Genomic DNA, 25882 nt, shown 5'->3' with positions numbered 1-25882 from the left:
TTACTGGGCAAAAGTTTAACATTTTTGGAATTATAACCTGTTTTAGGATCAGAGAAAAACATTATTTGTATATTCAAAATTTGAAGGATTCCCAGCAGTTTGAATTTTATCATATCAATATCAATTTAACACATCCCTTCCTGCCAGGAAAGTATTTATCACAGTTAAATTCAGTGCTTTAATATGGGTGCAACACTCTACTGAATCAGAAAGTGCTCAAAAAAGTACAAGCTTTACTCTGAATTTAACAGAATGCTTTTCTGTGGGCATTGATCTGCACAATAACTTGTAAATATAAACCCCTCTGCTTAGATCTCGAAAATCACAAAGCAAACACTCACTAAACATATTAAAATGCCTATTTGGCTGGCAGCGGAGTATATACCAAGGAATGTAATACATTTATAATTGCTACATAAAACATTCCCAATATAGATTTTAGTCTCAGAAATGTTGACAAGAAATGTGCCAAGAAAACATTCATCTTATAAAAAGCTACAAAAAGAATATTAGGGGCAAAAATAATTTTATAAGGAAACTAAGCAAAAGAATCATATTATAGCCCTACAATCAAGCACCAAACTATAGAATATGCTGATACAAACTGTAAATGTGGCCATACACGTTAAAATACCGATCTTTCCTGCGACCACCTAAATTGTTCATCCACTCCATTAACATTAACAGCTGAATCGTCAGATATGCAGGTAGAAACAATAGAATTTTACCCCTATCTGATGATTCAGCATTAAAATACAGTCTTTGAGGGCACCCAGTCAAAATTCGACTAGAAGACTGATATCCAGGCTTTAGACGATATTAGTTGCCTTGTCAAGCCACTATTCAAGCACAGAATATCGTACAAAACCTTGTTTGTTTAATAATATTGGTGTGTTAAGTAAGATAACTAATTTAAATAAGTTGCTAATTCATATGAACCAGAGAACTGAAAATAATTGATCCGTCTACCGGTTAGTCAGTTCTCTGTAGCCATCTTAAGAATATTAGTGACATCACTGAATCATGTGCAGTAGACCTCTGTGCCAAAGATTAGCTGGGCTCTCTTAAATTTCCTAGTGGAAAATGCTGAAGTGCCTGACTTACAGCCTCTGTCTGATTAAGTTATCTCCTAACTTGGTTGCAAAACAGATGCACTCCATAAACCTAAATGTAGAAAACTTTTCTATGCTGTTTGCAAGTGTGTAGCTTTTAGACTAAGTATTTAAGTGTGCAAACTGTAAATCTCAGCTGCTGATCCTTGAAGTAGAAACAACTGAATTTACTACAGTTTGCGTCAGCCCTATTGCCCTGACATGATTCAAGTTTCAGTTTTGAATTAACAACACACCAATAACTGCAAATTATTAAAATACTTTCGGCAGTTTACAGTCATAAGCAACAGTGGGCCCGATTCACTAAAGTCCGAAATAAGGAGTGCTATTTATAGCATGCGTTAAAAATCTTATCACTTCTTATTTTTCACTCGATTCACTAAAAGGACACTTGTCATAATTAAGAAGCGATGTTCTTGGCGTTATTTATCTTACGATGACATATTTTCAAGCAATATATTACGCAGCGCACAAGATATTACGCAGCGCGCGATATTTTACGCAGAGCGCAATATATTACGCACATAACCATTACTTTCTGAAAACCACCATTTCCCTGAAAACTGGAGGATGTATCACTCTAGGGCCAACATATACTTGAAAAAATACGACTGCAAACTCCATGTTGTGTTGCCAATAGCTCACGAACCGCAATTTTCTTTAAGTACCGCCTGCCCCAAGTAGGGTTAATATTCACACAGATTAACATGATATTTTGCACGTTTAACGCTTCATATGTGTTTGTGAATCATGCGTTAGTACTATTTCTATTCGCTAATTAACGCAATGCGTTTTTTTTGTGCATGCGCTATGCGGATTAACACATGCGAAATGACTTTGATGAATCGGTACTTAATTATCGCATGCTTTTTAATGAAAAAAACTATGCGATAAGCGTTATTGACCTTTAGTGAATCGGCCCCTATAACGCTTATCGCATAGTTTTTTTCATTAAAATATGTCATCGTAAGATAAATAACGCCAAGAACATCGCTTCTTAATTATGACAAGTGTCCTTTTAGTGAATCGAGCGAAAAATAAGAAGTGATAAGATTTTTAACACATTCTATAAATAGCACTCCTTATTTCGGACTTTAGTGAATCGGGCCCATTATGTTTTTATTACAATATGTTTGGTAAAGCTGAACAATCATACATGGATTATTGTGAAAATGTAACCCACTCTCTAACAACAACTTATTTTATTTGGGATAAAGCCAGAGCACTCTGGAAACCTATATGCCTTCCAGTAGATGGCACAGACAAATCATTGTGAGGGTGCAGGTTATGAGTCAGGTATAAAGCTGTATTCCATATATTCCACTATTTTAAATTGTGACATTCATCAATGAATTTTATATATTATGTTACCACCCTTTGATTTGGAGGTAAATCATACCTTTGGTCATTAAAGCTGGTGATAGATGGGCCAGTTGCATGGCCAATATGGTACTCACCCAGCCAATAGCCAGTCAAGACATGGCTTTAAATTGATTGGCCAAACTGACTTAAGGACCACATTAAGCCAAGAATGCATTCCATAACCAGTAAATCGGCTTTGCCCCACGTGTGACCTAAGAATTGCCCAGGGGCCATTGGAAAGCTCTGCCTCTTTGGAGACACCACCAAATAAGTGTGTATGACAGTTCTATGAACTAGGGGGTAGACTTTAACAATATCTACATTATACTAATAATATTATTATGTTCAGCTAATCTCCAAACAGACCCATATATTTTTTGCGTATATTATTATATTTATTTAACATGTATATTTATTTACATATGGTAAATATGCTAAAGGTCTTGAGGTGTGTTTATTTCATCCTTGCTCAGAGTTGGCATTTTTAAAAGAAAATAAAAACTTTCAATTTTATTCTTGATGCTTTTAGCAATAAAGAGACAGATTGTGGTTAAGTAAACAGAAGAGAATAACATTACTAACTGATTAACTTTAGTAAGAGAAATAGGCAGAAAAGTAAGATTGTACCTTCCTCCCATTTCCAGGGTCACTGGCTATAATCTGGCCCAGCCTTTTTTGGCTCTGGGAAAAATAAGTAACCTGCCAAAAATAACAATAGGTCTTTCTGCTGCTGAGCAATGTCCAGACAGTCTGGGCCCATTTCCAGATAGAGGCTGGTTTTCAAGCCCCTGAAAGTGCTGGAATGAGTAGTAATATTGCTTTCCCTGCTAGCTGTATAATACGAGGGAAAGTAGAAGCAACATAGAGTAATGAAGCAGTGGAATGTCTGTGACATGTTTCTAAAAAGGAAAAATGTGGAGTTTCCAGTCAAACTGAAAGACTTATTGGGTTCGTTTTAAGGCTAAGCTTGACTTCTTAGAACAAACTGCTAGATAAGGAAAACAATTTAGTCAGAAGTAATATGCACTTTTAGACAGCCTAGTCTAGTCTTAAACCTGTTTTGACTCTAGTGTTCTCAGTAATTTTGTTTCCAATGCTTCATTCTGTATAGATCATGATTTAGAATTGCATGAAATATGTCAGCACTGCATGTCCAGAAGGAAAGAACAGAGGACATTACAAATGTGAAAATACTTTGCACGTAATATACAAGAAATCCTATTACATGAGACACAGAAGACATCTAAATGTACAGCATTGATCAACATTATTTGCTGAGGTTAGACAATATATTGAATAATAACTGAAATAGGATGAGATTCTAAAATTATTCAAACTCTTTCTATACATCCCTCAATTTGTTTTTGTATGGTGCCTGTGATCAAGCCTGAGAATATATCATTTTTCTGGTAGTTTCAATACAATCATTTGCCGAATTTCTTTGTTTTGCACTTTTGTGCCATTCCCTGTTTCTTAAATGTTTCTCTTGCTTCAATTCATTTCCCCCTTTGTATTAAATTGTAGTGCATTATAAATTGACCAGTTATTATTTTGTATTTTGTATTATTTATTATTTTTGGAATTGCCACTTGCCTGAAATATAAAATGCTGACTGCAGCAAAAACAACAAAGAAGAAAAAACCTGCACACTTAGGGGGCCATTTACTAACACTTGGATTTCTCTTTTCCAGATTCAGATTTTTAAGTGCTAAAAGTTACAAAGTAAAATTGCAATTTTTTTTGGCTAAAAACCCAAATCCGACAATTCACCAGCTAAAACTTGCCATGATCATGTAGAAGTCAATGGCAAATATCTCTTCTCTTACCTGGAGGATCCTTTGCTTCGAAACTTTATAGGTTTTAGCATTTTTGACACTGGCTTTTTGTGTTGTTGAGTTTTGAGACTTTTCTGCAGCTTTTTAGTAAATGTCAGACATTTGTGGAAATTAGTTAGTGTTTTAGTAAATCTGCCCCTTACTGATTGGGTGAAAATCCCAATACACACACACACAGACACTAAGGGGCAGATTTACTAATCCACGAATCCGTATTGGAAATGAAAATTTTGCAACTTTTTCATCGCCGTCGCGATTTTTCGGATGTTGCGACTATTTTGTCGCCGTCGCGAGTTTATCGTATTGAGCGATAGTAAACGGCGGAAAAACCAATCCAATTTTGTCACGACGGCGCCGGAAAAGTCGCGGAAAATATACAAAAAAGTCGCGATGGTGACAGAAAAATCGCGGGACATGCGAAAAAGTCACGATGGCGAAGAAAACATCGCAAAAATACCGATCATTACGAAAAAATGCACTCAGCCGCCTTCGGACCGTTCGTGGATTAGTAAATCTCCCCCTAAGTGGGGCATTTCCTAATGTTCATATTTTTTTTTTCCAATTCATATTGCTTTGTACTGAAACTTAAATTTTCCATGAAAATATGTTTCCAAAATTTATTATGCAACAAAACTGAGACAAATCCGAATCCAAAAATACTTCATCTAAAACCTGTCAAGATCATGTAGAAGTCAATGGCAGATGTCCCTTTTACAATAGGAAGATCTTTCTTTGATTCACAGTTTTAGAGGTTTTTGGATTTTTTGATGCTGGCTTTTGTGCAACTATATGTTGTAGTTATAATGTGACAAGTTAGAAAAATCGCTTTTCCCACAACTGTTTTCCTTAGTACTTTTTCTCTTCAGATGTTTTAATGAAAGACTTCCATTTGTAGAAATTAATTTTTTCATGAAAAATGAAAAAAATAGTTTTCATGGATCCCTAGATTATTTCTATTTTTGTACCTACAAACACGTGGGATATACAATTCAGCACAATTCATAAATTTAAAAAAAAAAAATGCTTATATTTAACTTAGATTTGTACTTTTGAAGTAGAAAGACCTTGTTATCATAGGGTTGTCCTATGTTTAGGGACTGTTAAGACAAAGACAATGTGCTTGTTGTGCTGTAGCCGAAGTAAAATTTTTACTCATTGGTTCATTTTGGGACTGTGTACCACATACATCGCCGCCTCAGGGGTCCTAGCTGCCTGAGGCAGCCAAGTCGATGCAGCCCCTCTCGTCGCCCCCTGCTATTGTGCATTCTGCAATATAAGAGCCGAAATTCAGATTTAAAAATCATAAAAAAAACACAAATAAAAAAGTAGAAATTATACCTATATAGGCTAATAATAGAAATACATTGCAACCTTTCAGAGCTCTTAGGTCCCTTCGTCAGGCAAAATTAGGCATTTTGCTTGATGAAGGGGCCTTAGAACTCTGAAAGCTAACTTGCCTCAATTCCTGGTAACTTTAAGAGACAAATTTCTGTTTTTTGGAACGGAAATTCGCCTCTGCTAGTGCAGAGAGCGCCATTGCACTCTCCACACTAGTGATGCGGCCACCCTGGACCCCCTCTGGCACTCTAAGCGTGGGGGGCTAGAGGAGGCTCAGGGTCCAAAAACGCCCCTGCTTGCAATGTATTTCTATTTTTAGACAGGTATAGGTATCATTTCTACAATACTTTTGTATTTGTGTTTTTTCATTATTTTTGACAATGGCTAACACAGTACTACAGTTTTTGTTTTTTGATTTAAATATCAAAATTTTGGCTCTTACCAGGAGCATTTCTTTGCCGCACCCTGGCGCTGTCGCTTGGGGTGAGTGTCTCAATTTGCCTCAAGGCAGCAGCGCCCCTGACCACATAGTTTATTGATCCTATTCATATTGGCAATTAAACTGTTGAGAAAACCTCTGGTATACATATTGTATGATGGTTTCTTTTTGTACTTAAGAAAAGCAAAGCTTTAGCAAAGGTGATAATTTAAAACAGAAAGACATATTTACTCACTTTTAACTGTCAACTGTTAGTGCCATTCCTAGTACTGAAATCCAAAGCATGCTTATTTCTAGGGCTGTACTTTAAATATTTGGTATTGCAATGCTGTGGGTTTTGAGTAAAACAAGCCGGGACTTCATAAAACTATACAACATACATATTACATATTGACACTCTCAGGAGATATTAGGCTTTCAAAGTCACTTTTATTTTAGAACACAGAATCAGAAATATATTTAGATTTTTTTTTCTCTGTAATATGAAAGATGGGTTATTGTCTCATTCTTTTTAGATATTGGAGTCACATATGTTGTAAGCATAAACTCATTCAGGGTAAGATTTATACATACATTTTTTCTAGTTAAACAAAAATTTGTCATTATATCCATAAAGTGCACAAAATATTTTAAACTGGCTAGAAAATACAATTAATTAATTTTGACATTTGTCTGACAGTGAAAGGGTAAATACATGGAAAACCACGAGGGCATGTCTTATGTCATGGTTGTTTTTATTTGTATACATAAACAGAAGTTGTCATTTTGCTTGTTTCTGCTAATGGTCTCTGAACAGACAAGGCTTGCAGTGTATCATGGCTATTCATCTGTATGAATCCAAATAACAGGCGGAATGTTACATGTTTACAATGTGTAGTGTATATATTTAGATTTTTCCTGTATAAGCTTTCTATTTGGTAAAAATAAATGAAAGGGAAACATGACTATATATCAGGTGTGTTATGCTTTTGAAGGGGGAAATCATCTTAGATGTAAGCAATCAGAGGCCAGTGCCTCTGACACCATGAACATGTCAAGCATGTGACTGGTTAATAAACAAGAACTAAAAATAAATGTGTTGAAACAAACTCCCAGTATACAAAGACCAGTTTGTTCAACACCAAATTTTGTGAGGCCCAATGTGTCATTTTATTATATTAACTATATGTTTAAAAGTTAAAGGGGATTCCCACCCAAAGAATGAAAAATTGAAAGGCCTTTTTTGCAAAGTGCAAAAGAAGGTGGCAATAAGCCATTCATCTGTCTGCATGTGGCCACAGGCTTCTGTGCTCTGTTTTGGAGCACAAATACCTAGGGTCTATGGATCCAGAGTTGAGTGCATTTAGAGGTGCAAGGTAGGGAGCGATAGGATACACAACCCTCATCGAGTGACCTGTCCTTACCAATTTCCCTAAGAAGCAGTGATTTTTTTGTCTATTTTGATTCAATCTCCCTTGACAAAAACAATGTCCTTTTTAAAGTCAGTTTATAACGGCATCCCTAGTAGGGTGAAAGACTGTAATTATAAATAGGAAAAAGGGGCAATTGCCCAGGGACCACCAGGACTAGGGGCCCACCACCAGGCTTTCATGTGCTATAACTTTTGACTAAAACCCCCTAAAAATGGCAGACCCATTATTTTAATCTGAAAGATCTCAGTGTAACCATTTGTGTTACTTTCTATTATTAATATAATTGAATGCATGTAAAGGATATATTTTTAACAAAAATCTGGTATTTGTGATTACAATTTATCTTTCCCACCACTTTTGGTACAGGCTGGTATGCTCAACTTTCAGTAAGCCCACACTTTTTTCTGTATTTCCTGACTTATTGTACTCAAATTCTCCTGCTGGAGGATAGTCCTATAATACATTTATTGAAACATTTGTGGGGGCCCACCAATGAGATCTTTGCTCTGGGCCTACTGGTACTTTTAAGTGGTCCTGATTGGGTCATGTGGTAAGAAATTTGGGTACTCACAACAAATTCAGTATTTTATTCTTTCAGGATTAGGGTTTATTTTTCTGCAGAAAAAGTACAATTAAGACCCTGTTTTATTGTGGCTCTAAAAGTAAACCCATCCACTGAAACTGCAAATAAGTGCTCCTGCAGCAATAACTAAATGAAAGCAACTCCCAGAAATGAAAGAGCCATGTACAATGCAACAGAGGAAAACTGAGTTAAATGGGTAATATAAAACAGAGGCTTAAGTAAATCCTCAGACATATATTTTTATATTTGGGTTATTACTTTAACAGAGTAACAAAGTAACTTTCTGTAATTATAAAATGAATGTTTTTAGTTTTGTCTCCACTAACAAAATAATAGGGTGAAGTCTGCCCTTTTTTCTGGTTTTGTGACTGAGCTAGCCAACCACCCCTTGTGTGAGAGACCAAATGATGATGTTGAAATTTTAGAATTGTATCTGATAGATTTTTATAGGTCAGAATACAAAACTTACAGACCCTATTGTATATTTGGGAGATCAGCACACATGTAGACTTGATGAAGCCAAATAACTTTTTCATTTTACTTTTCCTACATTTTGAAAACAAAGTTTACAGATATTTTTTTATTGATAGCTTTCATTTCATTTTGGTTGTGTATTTTGCTCTATAACCAGATCCAGTAAACAACTAAATGTGTGAATTATGATTTGTATCATGGAGTGCGTTTCATCCCAGGAAGCAGGCTCATCAATCCAATGGAAAACTCCCCTGGAAGCATTTCTGGTAAATAGCTGCTTGTAATTTGTTGGATTACATGGTTGTTATTCTGTGATTTAGTAACATATTTGAAGGTTTTATACTATTGATTGATTTTATTTAGCAAATAGTGTAGGAAAATATTTTGCAAGCAAAGGCCTAGTTAAGTCATATTTTTTCCTGGCAATCGCACAAACTAGAAAGAGTAACTTTAAAATGCCACAGAGTTTAATATAGAAAATTAATTTATCAACAAAATCCTCCTCTGGTTTCCTGCAGTTGTATCATATCTAATATGGGTCTATAGTGTTGATTGTATGTAAATATTTTTGATCATATCTATATTAACATTGATTATATATATTTTAATGAAATAAAGTAATGATCTCTTGATTTCATGCATTATATATGAGTTCCTCCATGACAGGATGTGCCTTAATAGTTCCAAAAACAGGAACAAAGGGAAGATTCTTTTTAGTAGAACAAGGGAGACGTCAACCTAGTAATGACATGGCATCCTTAACAGAGGCCCTTAAAAATCAATACATCCAATGCTTATGCAGTAATCACACAGGATCACTTTGTTTTAACTTATTAAAAGTAAAAATGATTATATTATAGTGACAGTTAAAAGTAACAAACATGAATAGTTTAAGGCAAATAGTATATCTCACATAGGACCAGGTTCAGTTCCATGAGAAAAAATTATTTTATGTTTTATTACATGAAAACTTATTGATGAGATTCAGTTTGAGGAGAAAAACCTTTTCTGCCCTCCCCTTTTAACAATTCAGGGACTGTTTGTCCATATATATTGCAATATATTCAAGCTGGTCAACTACACCTAATGGTTTGACATTTAGGGGCAGATTTACTAATCCACGAATCCGAATGGGAAAAAATCGAATTGGAAACGAACATTTTGCGACTTTTTCATATTTTTTGCGATTTTTTTCGTTGCCGTCGCAACTTTTTCGTATTGAGCGCTTTCATACTCGGCGCGACAGTACGATTTTTTCACAACGCGACGAAAAAGTCGCGACAATTTGCGAAAAAGTTGCAACGGTGACAAAAAAAAATTGCAAAATACCGATCATTAGGAATAAAACACATTCGGACGCTTTCGGTCCATTCGTGGATTAGTAAATCTGCCCCTTAGTGTTGAGCACAACTTTCCCTTTTTTGCTAAAGTTTATAGAGGAGCAGTGGCCAGCTCCATGTTGTAGCTTCCATCATGCCATCTACAGTCAGGTGATCCCAGTAGAGCCAATAAAAAGGGCAACTCTTTGGGAGTTTTAACTTGGAAAGCAAGTAAGTTGCCGGTAGAATTAAGTCCCTGTGAAAATGTATAATAAAAAAGAAGAAATATGAAATCATTTTGTGGTAACAGCCTTTTTTATGAACATTGACCCTAATTTGTCAATTTACTGCCCAGTTCTAAAATGTAGTCAAATGAATCTGCAACAGTACTTACAATGCCAACCTCAACTTCATTAATAAACATATTAAAAAGCAAAGGGCCAAGGACAGACCCTTCTGTACTCTACTAACAACACTGCTTGAGCTGTGTAAACAGTTGTGTAAATAGATGAAGGATAACAGTTCAGAACAGGTCTCCACAGGCCACAAATATGATCAAAGTTTTGGACCATCCTGATTTTGGCTACTGTATTGTTACAGGATAAACAATAGGGCAAATATCTGCTTGGGCATGTACGCCTAGGGGCTGATTTACTAATCCACGAATCCGAATCCTGAATGGGAAAAAATCGCATTGGAAACGAACATTTTGCGACCTTTCGGTATTTTTCGCGATTTTTTCGTTGCCGTCGCGACTTTTTCGTGAATTGTCGCCACTACGACTTGCGCGAATTGTCACAACTTTTTCGTAGCCATTACGACTTGCGCGAATTGTCGCAACTTTTTCGTATTGAGCGCTAGTAAACGGCGAGCAAACCTTTCCGATTTTTTCGCGATGGCTACGAAAAAGTTGTGACAATTCGTGCAACTCGTAACGGCTATGAAAAAGTCGCAACAGTTTATGAAAAAGTCGCGACGGCGACGAAAAAAATCGCAAAATACCAATCATTCTGAAAAAAACGCATTCGGACGCTTTCGATCTGTTTGTGGATTAGTAAATCGGCCCCCTAGCTTTTAATGCATTAACTTTAACTCAAAGCTTGTTTGTTTCATAGGGATTAATGATCTGCTGGGTTCACTGTCTGATTAGAAAGGAGTTGTACTGGCTAAAGTAGTTGAGCACAAAGAAGTAAATGCTTTGATAAATGTACCAGTTTCTCAATGCTGTGCAACCTCCAGTTCCAGACATTGCTGTTACTGCTTGTTTCCTTTTTACTCATAATTCATTCCTTTTATATCTGCTGCTTAAGCATATCTATTTTTGAGGCTGCTCTTCAAATTATCCATCAAGTCAGTGTGGCAGCAGCAATTAGATATATGAACTTTATTATTTTTGGAGAGCTTGCCAAAGGTTTACCAAAGTAATGTTATTGAGTCTTATTTATATACTTATCAGAAATACCTTTTCAAATACAATGAAATACATTTAACACAGGGCAACTTTAATTAAAATGATATAAATGGGACTCAATTTATTGTATGCTGTTAATTTAGATTTGCACTATGCAGCTTCAGAATGGACACAAGCTATGAGGCATCATTCACTCTTGAGACAAACTTGTCAACTCTGTTTTGTGATACCCACTGACAGTGTACGTATATTTCCAAGGCTATTTTATTCTGTTTACCATTTTGCAAAATAACATAAATGAATGAGACTGGCACTTTTTTCCTTTTTGACTGGCAAAAAATGTTCTGAAATGTGGTCAAATATTTTTTTCTCAGAGTTAAGTTTAAAAAAATGTAAGACCACACCAGTACTTTTATAAGCTAAATAAATACTCTTCTTTTATTTCATTTGCCTAGATGCTGAGCTTTCTGCTAAAATGAAGTTACTATGCTGTGCACTTTCTGATATTCATGAGTCTGTGGTTTGGCATTCCTGTGTGTAATTTGGAAATGTCATATGTTTAATTTACTTATTATTTTCCGGAAAAAAAACTTTCACATTTCCTTAGTTTTGGCACATGATATTTTGCTTTTATTAAATAAAGGTGGAAAAATATATAGATAAAAGGGTAAACTCTTTTCTAAATAAGAACATCTTGTATCTGGCTTCAGTTACTACTTCTCCCAAATCATATGCTTAGTGTATCAGTCTTATGTAGCTCTCAGTGTACCTAATGATTCTCTCATTATGGTGGGGTTGTGCGCATTCCAAAATAATATTCTCAGATTTTAAATGTAAAATACACCTTTTTCAGTGCCATGCTTCCTTGTGCTGTCCTTCTGTCACCATGCCATGCTGAATCCTCACATTGTCAAAGCCAAGGGACTTGCTGGACAGCCAATTCAATTTAAACATGCAGAGCTTTTTGAGGAAATGCTAAAAAAGAGGAAACCATTGCAGCTGAACACTACTTTCTTGCCTACATAATGTTGGCTTTCACTCAGGTAGCAGCAGACAACTCTTCTGTTTTCCAGCACTGTGCTACTTGCCCAAGGTCTTGGCGAATGAGTTCCATGGCATGGTAATGATTACATTAGTCAATCACACATTTAAGTTCACTGGTCAGAGAGACAACACTCTAGTCAAATCCAACCCTGTCTTGACCAGGGCTCCCTTTCCCCTGTATGTAATAAAAGGCTCTAAGTTTGCCCAGTAACTATAAACAGTAGCAACCAATAAAATGTTTGCTTTTAAACAGGTGACCATAAAATTCTACCTGCTGATTAGATGCTATGGGTTACTTCTCCTGAGCAAATTTAGTACCTTTAATTCCATAACCCCTTAAGTCTATGCTCTCAAATGACTGACTTGCACATAAAGATTAGAACTCTAATGGCAAGTATTACCACAGCAGAAAACAGCACAAGAAAAACATAAATCAGCTTTTGTATGATTATCCAAATATTGGTAAAACATATGCAAGTTAGGGTGCATGATATTCTGTAGGTACCAGGAATTAGCTAAGAAATCATGGGAAAGAATGTTGCATTGTGGAAGGAAGCACTGTATTCATGGAGGTGACCACAAGTCTCTGTGCTCCAAAAAGCAGCATAGAACATTTTAGGGGTCATTAAGAGACCTACAGGCAGGATGCAAAGTGCAAAATATGTGAATTGTGTCTGTTTTTGCAATTTGCACCCTGCCTTCTGGTTTGCAAATGACCCCTAAAATGTTCTACTCCATTAAAAGGGTACAGTTGGCTAATTTGATATATATAATTTGGTCCAAGATAAATGATATATTGGTTATTTGGCCCACTAAGTGGAATAGCACTTAAATAGCAGCTGAATGATGTCTGCCTGCAATACATTGTTAAAAGAATTTGTAATGACCAAGCAGACCGAGCAGGGACACTCAGGAACAAAAAGTTACATATGAATAAATACCAAGAATAGTAAACCAAAGAACTTGTAAAAAGTGTAATCAATAACAAGGATTTTTAGTTAATCCTTCTATATAACTAACAAAGTGGAGACTTATACATGACATAGGCAGGAGGATAATCCAGTGGGTTAACAATAAGGCTGATCTCTCATCTCGATTTTCAAAGTTTTTAAGTCATGTGGGGGCATTTGCAATGTTGAAGTACAAGAAAACTGGGGGGGGGGGGTGGCTGCACTCTGCACTGTGGTGTGGTTCAGAACAAACTGTCTGTAGGCCCTATTGTGTCTTGCATCCACATTCCATATTGTGGGGGTGGAAGTGGTGACCCCCATATGGCTCACCCTTTCTGTCCCTCAAGAATACAGCTCTGTAGAACAAGGGCAGTGGTGTATTAATGGTGCTGGCTGCAGGCCTCTGTGCCTAGAACTGGCGCACAGAGATCTACAACCATTCACTGAAGCTGGATCACAGGGTATATAAGGCAAGAATAGCATATTTTGCTCTTTTTTGTACTTCCAGTTTATTAATGACCCCTATGACTGATCAAGTCATATCTGTAGAATGCACTGTCAACATGTTTGCTGGTCTGACATTAGCCTATGAATTAGTTTTATACAGTAATTGCTTAAAAAAAGGCTGCACATGACTGTAAATTCTTCAGACTGCTTTGAGCAATTGAAATTCATTCTGCCATATGGGGCATGCTTTTTTTCAGGCTACTAGGAGAAATTCAGAAGCAAAACATTTAAATTCACCTGATATCTTTGCTCTAAGACTGAAACAGAGTTTTCATGAGATAAAAAAGGAAGAAAAAATGTTCTTGTTGAGTTGATTTTGGCCCTATAATGCTAATTCAGAGCCTATTCAGTGTCCTTTGATAAATCTGTTTTTTATCTCCCAATGTTCAGGACCAGCACACACATTGTCTGCAGTATGACCTGATTTGCTCTTTTTATTATAAACAGATGTTTACATCAATTGTTTCAATATATAACTTCAGAACAAATATAATATGTTGGCATTTTAAAAAGACTAAAAATGTTTGGTAATAAGGTGTTTTGTATAGTAACATAAGTAGTTTATATATAGCTTAACTCTTTAAATGCCAAAGATTGAAGACAATCTGTGGATAAATTGGGAATTAAAGACTCAAGGAGGTTGGTGTTGGTGTTGAAGCGCACAGTTTTGCTGTTTCCCTACCTCTGCCATTTGGAGTGACCAAGCACTTTTTGCACTACCACTTTTTTTTGGGGTGGTGGGTCTTTTGTACATTTGACATGTGTATATATAACACTTTTTTGCCTAGTGTCATTAATACTAAACCTTATGCATACATACCACAGTTCTCTAATCCTATGTATATTGGGTATCAAACTGTTCAGAAGACCATTGGCATTCATAGTTCTGATGTTTTTTTCTATTTATATGTTGCATATGTTGGAGATAAGATGCTGTAAAATGCTAACTTTAGGTGATATTCAGAAATTTTAGAAAAAATGTTCGCTAGGTTGTTTGTAGTAGGAAAACATTTTCCCTTTCCCCATGCTTACAATAACAGTGTACAGTAAATAGTGTCAATAATAATATCTTATAAATTTTATTATATAACTGATGTCTGATATCACTTAAAATATGACATGAAAGCTAGTTTACCTTCAGTAAAAAGATATATCTGGCCACTTTGTGCCAGGTGTATCCTGTGTCCTTTGTGCTGCCTACTAACCAGTGCAGTATATTGTGCATCTTCTCCAACCCACCAATTTGCTCTGCTATTTTATGTCCCAGTGGCTCACTTACATTATTGTATTTACTAGGGATGCCCTGAATCCATGATTCGATTCGGGATTTAGCCATGATTCTGCCTTTTTCAGCAGAATTTGGATTCGGCCAAATTCACGCTTCTGGCCTAAGTGATTCTGAATCCTTAAAATCACATGACATTTTGTCATATAAACACGGAAATTGAAAATAGTGGATTCTGTGCATCCCTACTATTTACCTACAATGCCTGTTAATATTTCTTACAGTAACTCATAACAGCAGACAGTTTCCAGGTGCACTAGATTAATATACACAGCAGCTTTACTTTGCCATCAAAACAAAAAAATTTAAAAATACTGAACTTTTTTGAATTTGTTTGTTATTGCTAAAGGAACAGAGCTCTGATTCTTTACCCAAAAGGTTTATAGTCATAGGATGGGGAATTTTCTTTGTTTACCAACCTAATTGCCATGTAGATGGGTTTTCATGTAGTGATGATTTGTCTCCTGTCTAATGGATAAAGGTGGAGGTTCCAGGCAATTCCAGTCATAATTTGAGTTCTGAGACACATTTTGCATGGTAGTATATCTTCTTAGTCATCTCTGTGTTAAGGGTAACTGATTTATGTTATACATGGAATCTCTCTAGTTGAACAGCAACAAATGGGGTGGACAGTTGGCTATTCTACTACAAACAGATTGAAATTATGAAAATTATGTTTGAAATTATGAAAAAATGTTTGACTGCTTGCTATGAGCTAGTGCACTGTGGAAAAAATACACAATGTTACCCTAACAGTTTACCAACAAGGTTACAAAACCCTCTCTCATGGTGTAAATAACGAATACTGTGCTATCCTGCAGATTTAGATGTGAGTAATACTAAGAAAGAAATGTGAGAAATGTATTTAAAAATAGGTAGGTAAGTAGCAGTAGGTTATTATTCTCATCATTATCATCATTATTATTTTCATTATATTACAACATGGTCAAAATCATGGATAGCATCACCTGAGTGCTGAGTTGAGTGAGCAAACTGATAAAGATGCTGGAACACATTTTTAACAATATGACAAGACAAAAGCTTGTTGAATTTTTGTAATGATTTTATTACTACATATTGCATTTAATTTTAGTATCTAACACATTCAGTATTCATTGATTCCATTATAATTCATTATAAATAGCAGGTAGTAAATGTTTCAGTCATATTTTATACCTGGTTGGTAAGCATCACTGAAGAAATGTTTTTTAATGTGCTATATAATCAGGGTGCATTTAGTTAATCTGAAATGGAATTCGGTTGTAAAAATTTTAAGATGTGATAAAAAGCTAATACGTTTCAGTTTTATATGATAGTTGACACTGATAGTAATCCTTTCCATAAATACTCATGCAATTTACTGTACTCTTATGAGATGAGCAGAACATTCATTCAAGCTATTAGAAAGTTAAAATAAAATGCACAGACATTAGAAAAGGCACTTGTTTGTGTAAGGATTTTTAATTAAAGGAACAGGGCTAAATATAATATGATACCTAGATTTTAAATAGGCTATAAACCTTGGACTACACAGATTAAGATGTTGCCCCATGCAGTACGTGAACAGAATATTTAACAAAATGTATTTTTTAAGACTAAGATATGTGTATTCCTAACTATTTAGTTATGTTTAATTAAAGTAGGAATTAAATATTTCTATTATACTTTGGCTAGCATAGTATTGGGTGCGGGTATCCAAAGTACATTTTGTCTACAAAATATAGACTCCATAGAAATAAAATACCCCAATACATTTGGCCACAAAATAAATATCTCTCAGGGTACATATGTATTTGCAGCCATAAGTTAGTACACAAAGGGTTAATATTACATCTTAACTACATTCTGTAAATGTAACCATGTATTTTGTCTCTCACGCTGTATTTTTTCCTTAAATCTATAAAATCCATGTAACAGAACCAGTGATGTGTATTACCTTACAGAATGAATTACGTAAAAAAAAACTTATATAATCTTGTAAGTGGCTAGTGTATGCCAAGTTACACAATTATTATTAACTCTAATTTGCTAGTAGTGATGAGCAAATTTTTTGGCAGGCATGGTTTTTTTTGCAATAAAACATGAGAAAATGCTGCAGGGTAAAAAAAGCAACAGGAATGCCAATTGATTACAATTGATTTGGAGTAAGTAAATGCTTGAGAAAAAAATGGCCCTTGACTTCAGTGCATTTGAAGTGAGAAAAACACACATTGATTTCAATTCTGGGGGAAAATTCTGTCAGTCAAATGACTGAACCAATAAGAAGCAAGCATACTTATTAACCTCCTGCAGGCCAGCAGTCCAGTCCATATGGGCCTACCAAATAGCCAATCGCATCCCTTATTTGGCATCCTCAATTAATTTTTTTCAAATTTTGTGTGTCTCACCAATACTTTTACATCTAAGTATGGCTCACGAGTAAAAAAGGTTGGGGATCCTGGACTTACATAATGATTTTTTTCAGGTATTCTGTAGCTAAGAAATAATTCTAAAGAAAAATATGCAAGCTATATAAATCTTTATGAGGTAATGCTGTTGCCATTAACTTTGAACCTAAACCATCAAGTCAATAAAACCCAAGATCTTTATTGCATCATATTGAAATCAACCTGAAATTAAAAATATAACTTATTCATGGTCACCACTCTGTAGTAAAGACGATAATAAGCTTTGGTGATGATTGTTAAGCTGCAAAGTTGTAATTCTGTAGCTGTAATACTAAACCAGTTAGCTAATAGCAGTCTCTTAATGATGTGTTTAGCTTTAGTTCAACTACTGCATAAAAGGTGTAGCTACACGATTCATCCACTCCAGTGGGACTCTGTGTGCATGCCATAGAGTGATAAAAATAGAAATAAAATAGAAAACTATATTACTGAGAAAATGCTCATAAGGTCTACACATCAAATTATACATACTTATGTGTACACAAACAGTCCCAAATCTCTGGAGTGCCTGATTAATGGGGCAACGCCTATTATGTAGTAGCTGAATTATAGCACAACATGAAGAGACTGCTATCAGCAAACTTGTCCATATTACAGCTAGTAGGAGACCAAATATTGGAACCTAACAATTATCAACAGGGTCACTACTATAGTGGCGGAACTTAGTGATGAGCAAATTTATTCGCCAGGCATTTGCTGCAAAACTCAGCATTTTGCCATTGCTAAATTTTTTTGGAAAACTGCTGAAAAAATTAAATTGCGACAAACATTTTGCCTAGAAAAATTAGAAAAAAGTTGTGGTTAAATCAGAAGTTGCGGTTGCATCAAAAAAAGTCACAGCCAGGTACAAAAATGTGAAGGTAAAAAGGCTGCGCACATAGCATGGTAGCCACAGCAGTTGTGAATTTTTCAGTGAAGCAAAATGGGACAGATTCGCTCATCACTAGCGGAACTATGTAAAGTTGACAGAGTCTCATATTACTGCATAAAGATGTTAAACAGCTGGTTTACTTGGAAGAAGCTTATGTTAGACCTTTATGTTCTGTAAGCACTTGTGTATTTATACATGTCTCCCTAAATTAATATTGCACTATTAATATAAGTATAAAACATAATTAGAAATTATAAATAAATATAAATATCTTTCTACTATATGGAGGCTTTTAATGTTTGAGTGATTTTACTATGATGCAATAAATATCTTAACTTTTATAGGCTAAAGATCGTATCAGATCTTAATAAAGTTATGTCTATTGTAAAAATGGTTTAAGTTTGAAGATTATGGAATACCCTTATCTTCTCATTTCCATGGTTTTTTTTTCAGAATCAAATGTTAACTACAAAATGCTTCAAAAAATAGCTATATTAGGTTTGAGAAAAAATATTTTCCATTCATTTGTTAGAATCTCTCGCCTGCTTGTTATTGGTTAAGAAGTAATGTTTGCTTCTTATTGGTTTAGTAATTTGACTGACAGAATTGATTTTGTGGAAATGAAAACATATATTTTGTGGAACTTAGGGTTTTGCTAATTAAAATTTGTATTTGTATAATTTTTGTATTTTTTCCAACTCTATTAACCTCAAATTTAAAAGAAAAATGCAAATGTTAACTTATTTATTAAAAATAATTTGAATAACAAATGTGATAGAATAAGAAAAAAAAAGAAAAAAATCTAATATATCCTAAATTCATAATTCATAATAGAAAATTCTAAAAACTTGAAAACCTCGAACTGACTAAAAAATAATGGGCCCATTGACTTCTACATGACCTTGCAGGTTTTTAGATGCAGAATTTTTACACATTTTCACATTTGTCACATTTTTTACTATTTTTTGCTCAATGTGTATTAAAACGTTTTGGTTTGGTTTTTCATGATTTTTAATGCAAAAAACTCAAGTTGTGGAAAAATGTCTCCTATTTTGTAAACATGTTCTTTGGTATCAGATTTCCTCTCCCAAAATAATCCTTCATTCCTGGGGCCAGAGTCTGTGCAGTTCTCTCCTCTCTTTCTTCTCCTGCTCCCCCCTCCCACAAGAATGCTAAGGACTCCCTCCCCCTCCCTTAGGAATATGTAATCTGAGCTATAAGAGCTCTATAAGAACTGTACAGCAGGAAGCTAGGAAGACCAAGAAAAAAACAGCAGCTGTCTTAAACAAACGTAGGGAGCTTCTAGGGCTCTTTACTCAAGTATGGTAAAGCTTTTTGCAGAATAAATATAATGTTCTAGGTGGCACTAATTGGCAGTAAAATGCCAGAATGACTTTCCTTCTGCTTTAAGGATTTCCTTAAAACTGATATGTATTGGAATTGGTGGTCTTTCCTGAGTATATTAAAGCTCATACCTATGCAAGGGTGTACTGTTTAAAAAGAAAAACTGCATTGTTCAAGATCAAGAACCTTGGCAAGAAAATATTATCAAGCAGAAGATGTTTGAGGAAGCAATATTACACATTTTGTACAGAATTTTTTTCACAGTGGTAGTTAGGAAACAATTAGTGAATATTTACTTGAGAAATTAAACTGACAGTTTTGTAAATATAGAAAAGGATTTTAGAGAACAATCCATTAAATCAAGCAAAATGGATTCTACTCTTTGCAATTATCCCTTTCACAATAGAAAGTGACAAAGGGGAGATAGCCTGGTTCAAAATTATGTACAAAGTAAACACTTTGGAAAGGTTGCCCTGTTTATGGTTTCTATAGGACAGCCCTTATTTCGCTTATTTAGCTTAAAGTTGTATTTATATTTTCATTTGAGTTTTGCCAATTAGTTTTGCATTCAGCTACACATATGCACTGAAAATGTTCTTGTGCATATGCTAGGATAATTGGCCATATAAGTAACACTTCCATAATAGTTTTATTAGCCTCTCCTTTTACAAATCTGTTATAACTTAGTTAAGCAGTTTTTACATTTGTGTACAGTATTTCTATAGTGAAATTGGTTGGTTGGATCACATAGAAAGAAGACGTAAGCAAATAAATCATTTTTAATGTTAAAGGGATTAATCACCTTTAAGTTAACTTTTAGTATGTTACAAAAATGCCGCTTTTAGACTGGTCTGGATTTTTAAATGTTTTTGCATTATTTACCTTTGTCTTCTGACTTTAGGTTTCAAATAACACAGCCAAAAAATTATTGTCCTGTGATGCTACAATGTATTGTTATTGTTTCTTTTTATTATTTCTCATTCTGTTCAGGCCCTCTCCTATTTAAAAATGAAACCAAAGTCACTGACAATATCTGTCTTCTTGGAGATATAAGACTGAACCTTAATTGTAGTTTGATTTTTATACTAAAAGGTATAGTGTTGGGGGGCCTAATTAATTGATAGTGATGAGCGAATCTGTCCCATTTCGCTCTGCTGAAAAATTTGCAAAACAACAGGAAAATTCGTGCAACAACGGAAAATCCATAAAACGCGTTTATTGTGCAACTTTTTTGTCGGCCATATTTTTTCGCTCCAAATTTTCATGGAAGATTTGCAAAACAATTTGCCAATGGTGAATGCAGAAATTTGCTGCAAATCCATACTTGATGAAAAAATTTGCTTATCACTATTAATTGAGAAGGATTTGGGTCTATTTTTAGTTGACTAACTTTAGGCAGGATCAGGCTACTAAAGCAAAGTACTGTCTTGCATACAAAAATACAAGGACAAGGAAAGCCTGTAAAAGAGCATATCTTCATCTAAAGGCATCCTCCCCTCATGTAGAAGACAGAACAGTTACTCATTCCTGGCTGCTCAGCATCATTCTCTACAGTAGTAATTTCACTACAGTGACACAGTTGCATTTTAAGGAAGTTTTAATTTTACTAATTTCAATGCTACATTGTAACTTGAGTACCTTGGATACAATTCTTAGAAGTTAGAATTAATGTGCTGTATGTCTATGAAGATTCTCATTCATCCAGGTCATTTGAACTGAAGAAGCCACTCGGATGAGTGGTGAAACGTTTTTAAGAAAAACCTAATAGACTTAATTCTACTAGATACTGTAATTAATGTGCTGCACTTTAAACAATTACTCACTTTGGGGTGTGGGTTTTTTAGCAATGTGGTTTACTTCCTGCTCTACATCCTGACGATGGTCCCAGGTGGATCGAAACGCATTGATGTTGATGGCATAATGATCAAACAATAAATATTTGGTTCTTTTCAGGACTAATGTTGTGAGTGCTTTGCGTTTATTCGCTGAGTCTATTGATGGACTTTTCACTAAGTCACTATTTACCATATAATTATTTAACTATGTATCAGTCTTCAAAATATTAAAGGATCCATTCACTGATATACACAATTGTTTTTGTCCTTAACCTATGCCCATATTTAAACAAAAAACCATAAAGCTCTGCTTTACTCCACACATCTTAAAAAGATAATGGGATTCCACAAATACAGTTCAACCGAGAGTTTATAAAAGAGAGTATTATTTGATATAGCAATACATTGCAAATGTGCTTATAACTTTCTCCTCTGCTGCACACAAAATATAATTTTGTATTCCATTCATCTTTCTGCCTATTTTAAGGTTCATGCACTTCTAAATTTTCCAAGCTGGATTTTGAAATTAATAGTTATGTTTGGTTTATTGCATTTATTACAATTATCTGCCGCAGTGTTTGCCAAGACATGGAAATCTTGAATATAAAATAGTTTAGAGATGTTAATTTAGTTGTTACTCTTGTTGAAGTGCCACAATTAATTATATAACATTTGATGTGTCAATGACAAAAAAGACATTCATTTATTAAAGAGAAAGGACCACAAATCTGCAATGAAAACGACAACAACAAAAATAACATAACATTAACTATTATTGGAAACAAAATATACTGTGTACTTTGCTGCGCCTTAAACCTGCTTTATAGACCGAGTTTAAAATATTTGTTAAATCTCTCATCTGAGTATTTATGAATAATGCACAAACTATTTGCTCGATTTTATTGATTGCTATAACCAAATTTGGGGAATTGTTAAAGGCTGAAACAATAGTGGTGTCAGCACATTAACTGAAGCTAAGGATAAGAAAGCATGAGGGACTAAAAAATCTAAAATAAGTACACATACTAATAGGAAACTACTTGGAACTGAAGATTTTCTGAGGGAACATGCTTGTAAATGTATGTATGTAGATGTTTATTTATAAAGCGCTATTTATGTACGCAGCGCTGTACAGTAGAATACATTAATACAAACAGGGGGTTAATAAGATAATAATAGATAAATACAAAGTATAACAATAAATACAAATAAATATAAATAAATACAAGATACAGTTGCAATAAGTTAAGTCAAAGACACAAGAGGATGGAGGTCCCTGCCCCTTAGAGTGCCCCTTAAAAGTAATTTCATATAATGTACTGCTGCCCTGCACTAGTACAGCTGGTGTGTTGGCTACAGAAACACTACTATAGTTTATATAAACAAGGTTGCTGTGTAGCCATGGGGGCTGCCATTCAAAAGGAGAAAAGACTCAGGTTACTTAGCAGATAACAGATTAAACCCCATTATATTCTACAGAGTGTATCTGTTATCTGTTGTGTAACCTGTGCTTTTTCTCCTTTTTTTCCAGCTTGAATGGCTGCCCCCATGGCTACACAGCAGCTTTTTATATAAACTATAGTAGTGTTTCTGTGTCAAACAAATCAGTACATTACATTTGAAATACTTTAAAGCACTTTCATTTTTTGATGTTACCGTTCCTTTAAAATGTAATTGCACCATTTACTTGATTATCCAGTAGTAATGAGTGATTAATGTTGCGTGTAAAAAAAAATTGTTTGCTGAATTTTACCGCGGCGAATCTTGCCATTTTGCGAAATGTGGAAATTCGCCGCAAATCCATGCCTGGCGAATAATTTTGCCCATCACTATTATCCAGTCAGCATGCTTTTATATGTTCCACACATGTCCTTTCATTCAACCAACTATCTCATAACTAGATTAGCCTACAGAACTCTGAGCCTGCAGAAGGGATAAAAGGGTATTCTTTATTTAGTTTCCAACAAAAATAGTGCCTGGTGCATTTCTTTTCCTACAGCTTTCTCACGTGCCTAATTTTTCTACATGGGGCAGTTACTTCTGGCAACTGAGGCTGTTACACATCATTATTCTGTATGCTGAAATCTCCTTTGTGGGGGATACTGGTGCTCTTTTTATATTCCCTTATAAGCAAGTCCACTGAGGCATTAACAGACTAACTTATAGCCCTGTAGTTGGAGACCGTTGCTGTTAATGAACTATATAGCTATGGTGTATGAAGGTAGACTGTACCAGGTTTACTTTTGAGTAGGTTTGTTAATACATTTATTACAGATACCTGTAATGATCTCAATTTGTTTTGCCCTATGGTATATCTTGTTCACATAATATTTGAATAGGTTGCCAGTTTTAAGTTCAGACCATGCATTGTTTGTACTGTAGCAGAGGTTGTTGTTGTTAAGTCTATACCTCTTTGGTTTCTCTGCTCCTAGTAGAGATTTTAGAGACCATAGTTATTTGTTAATTTTCCAAAACTATTTTTTGTTTTTGCTTAATCACAAGGAACCGATGAATTTCCTGATTAAGGAAAACTGTTTGGTGATACAAAACAATTAAGGTCATGTTGTTTGCCATAATGCAATAAAATTCCAGCATTGTTGTAGTCACAGGAGCAGATACACCTGACACAATTGTGGTCAATACATTGTAGATGGAGCAGTAAATACCGATTGGAAATGATATTGTAAGAAATTCTTTTACCTAAGAAAAATCACACAACCATTTCCAGTTGTAGCAGATTTATATAACCTGTAGTTTCCTAATTAAATGTCTTCCTAAATTATCTGCCTCCAAGCTAGTACAACATATCAGGGGATTGGCAAGACTTAATCTCATTAAATGTTATAAAATGTAGAATAACTTTTATCCAGCTTTTTCAGAGCGTATGAATTTACAAATGTTTGTGTTGTTACTGTTAGTAGCATAAAACTGTTGCTAGGATATACTAATAATGATCTAAGATTAACTTTATTGAAAAACTATCTACTTAAATTTTGGAAAAAGTTACAATTCGGACAAGTAATACATCATATGTTTATGACCTCAGATACATTACAGGAATGAGAAATTTAATGCAACTAAGGGAGTATTCTTTTAATAGATGAGTGCCTGTCACTAAGAAATGCCTGTCTAGTACAACCCAACCACATTTTCAAGCTTACTTTATAATGTTTTAACCAGCAGAGGATACTGTACAGTATGTTTCAAAATTTATAAACATGTTTTTAAGCTAGAAAACCTGATACAAAGTTATTATGCACGAGGATGATCAACCCCTTTTAAAATGTCATAGGGATTATGATAATGAATCAGCTTCAAAATTAGTTATCATAGGTACTGCACACCAGAATAAATGCTATATTTTCCAAAGCCTGTTGCAAGCAATGGCAGTGAAGGCAATGGGGCACAACAAAAATAAGGGACAAGGGATTCAAATTTATGAGGAAAGGAACAAACATTATAATCTGCTGCAGGCAATTGGTGCATTTGAGACATCACCAATATTACCAATAAAATACCATACTATTATACCCTATATTATGGGTGTCCAAATGAATTACAGGACAAATTAGATGGACAAAAACATGGTAAAAATGGAACATATACTGACAATATACCCATATATACTCAAGTATAAGCCGATCCGAATATAAGCCGAGGTACCTAATTTTACCTAAGAAAACTGGAAAAACTTATTGACTCGAGTATAAGCCTAGAGTGGAAAATGCAGCGGCTACTGCTAAGTTTCATCAAAATAAATACCAATAAAATTATATTAAACGAGGCATCAGTGGGGTATATGTTTTTAAATATTTATTTGAAATAAAAACTGTAAACTAGCTCTGTAAGTGGACGGTCAACAAAAACAATTGTTTTATCAACAATGATACCTTAAGAGTACTCAACAACCAAGCTAAAACACAAAGAGTTAAAATCCTTCAAAACTATATATAGTTTATATAGAATATAAAGTGAAATATCTAGTGCAGAATGGGACAGGTGAGGATGGTAGATGAAGATAAATTTGGGAGCGGGCCAGGGCACTGGAGGGTCTGGTTGTGGGTGGCCTAATTTGCACACAAAGGACAGAGGGTGCTAGTCTGGAGGGACCCATGGCACCCGACTCAAGTATAAGCCGAGGGTGACTTTTTGAGCACATTTTGGGTGCTGAAAAACTAGGCTTATACTCGAGTATATACAGTAATTTCACAAAATACAAAATGTCTCAAAATCATACCACTGATTTGTCTAATTTATTACATGTGATCTTATGCTTTTTTCAACAGAACTTACTGAACAGGAGTTACAGAAATA

Source organism: Xenopus tropicalis, chromosome 1 (genome assembly GCF_000004195.4).
Source record: "Xenopus tropicalis strain Nigerian chromosome 1, UCB_Xtro_10.0, whole genome shotgun sequence".
Taxonomy (NCBI): domain Eukaryota; kingdom Metazoa; phylum Chordata; class Amphibia; order Anura; family Pipidae; genus Xenopus; species Xenopus tropicalis.
Note: the sequence above shows the minus strand (reverse complement) of the source record.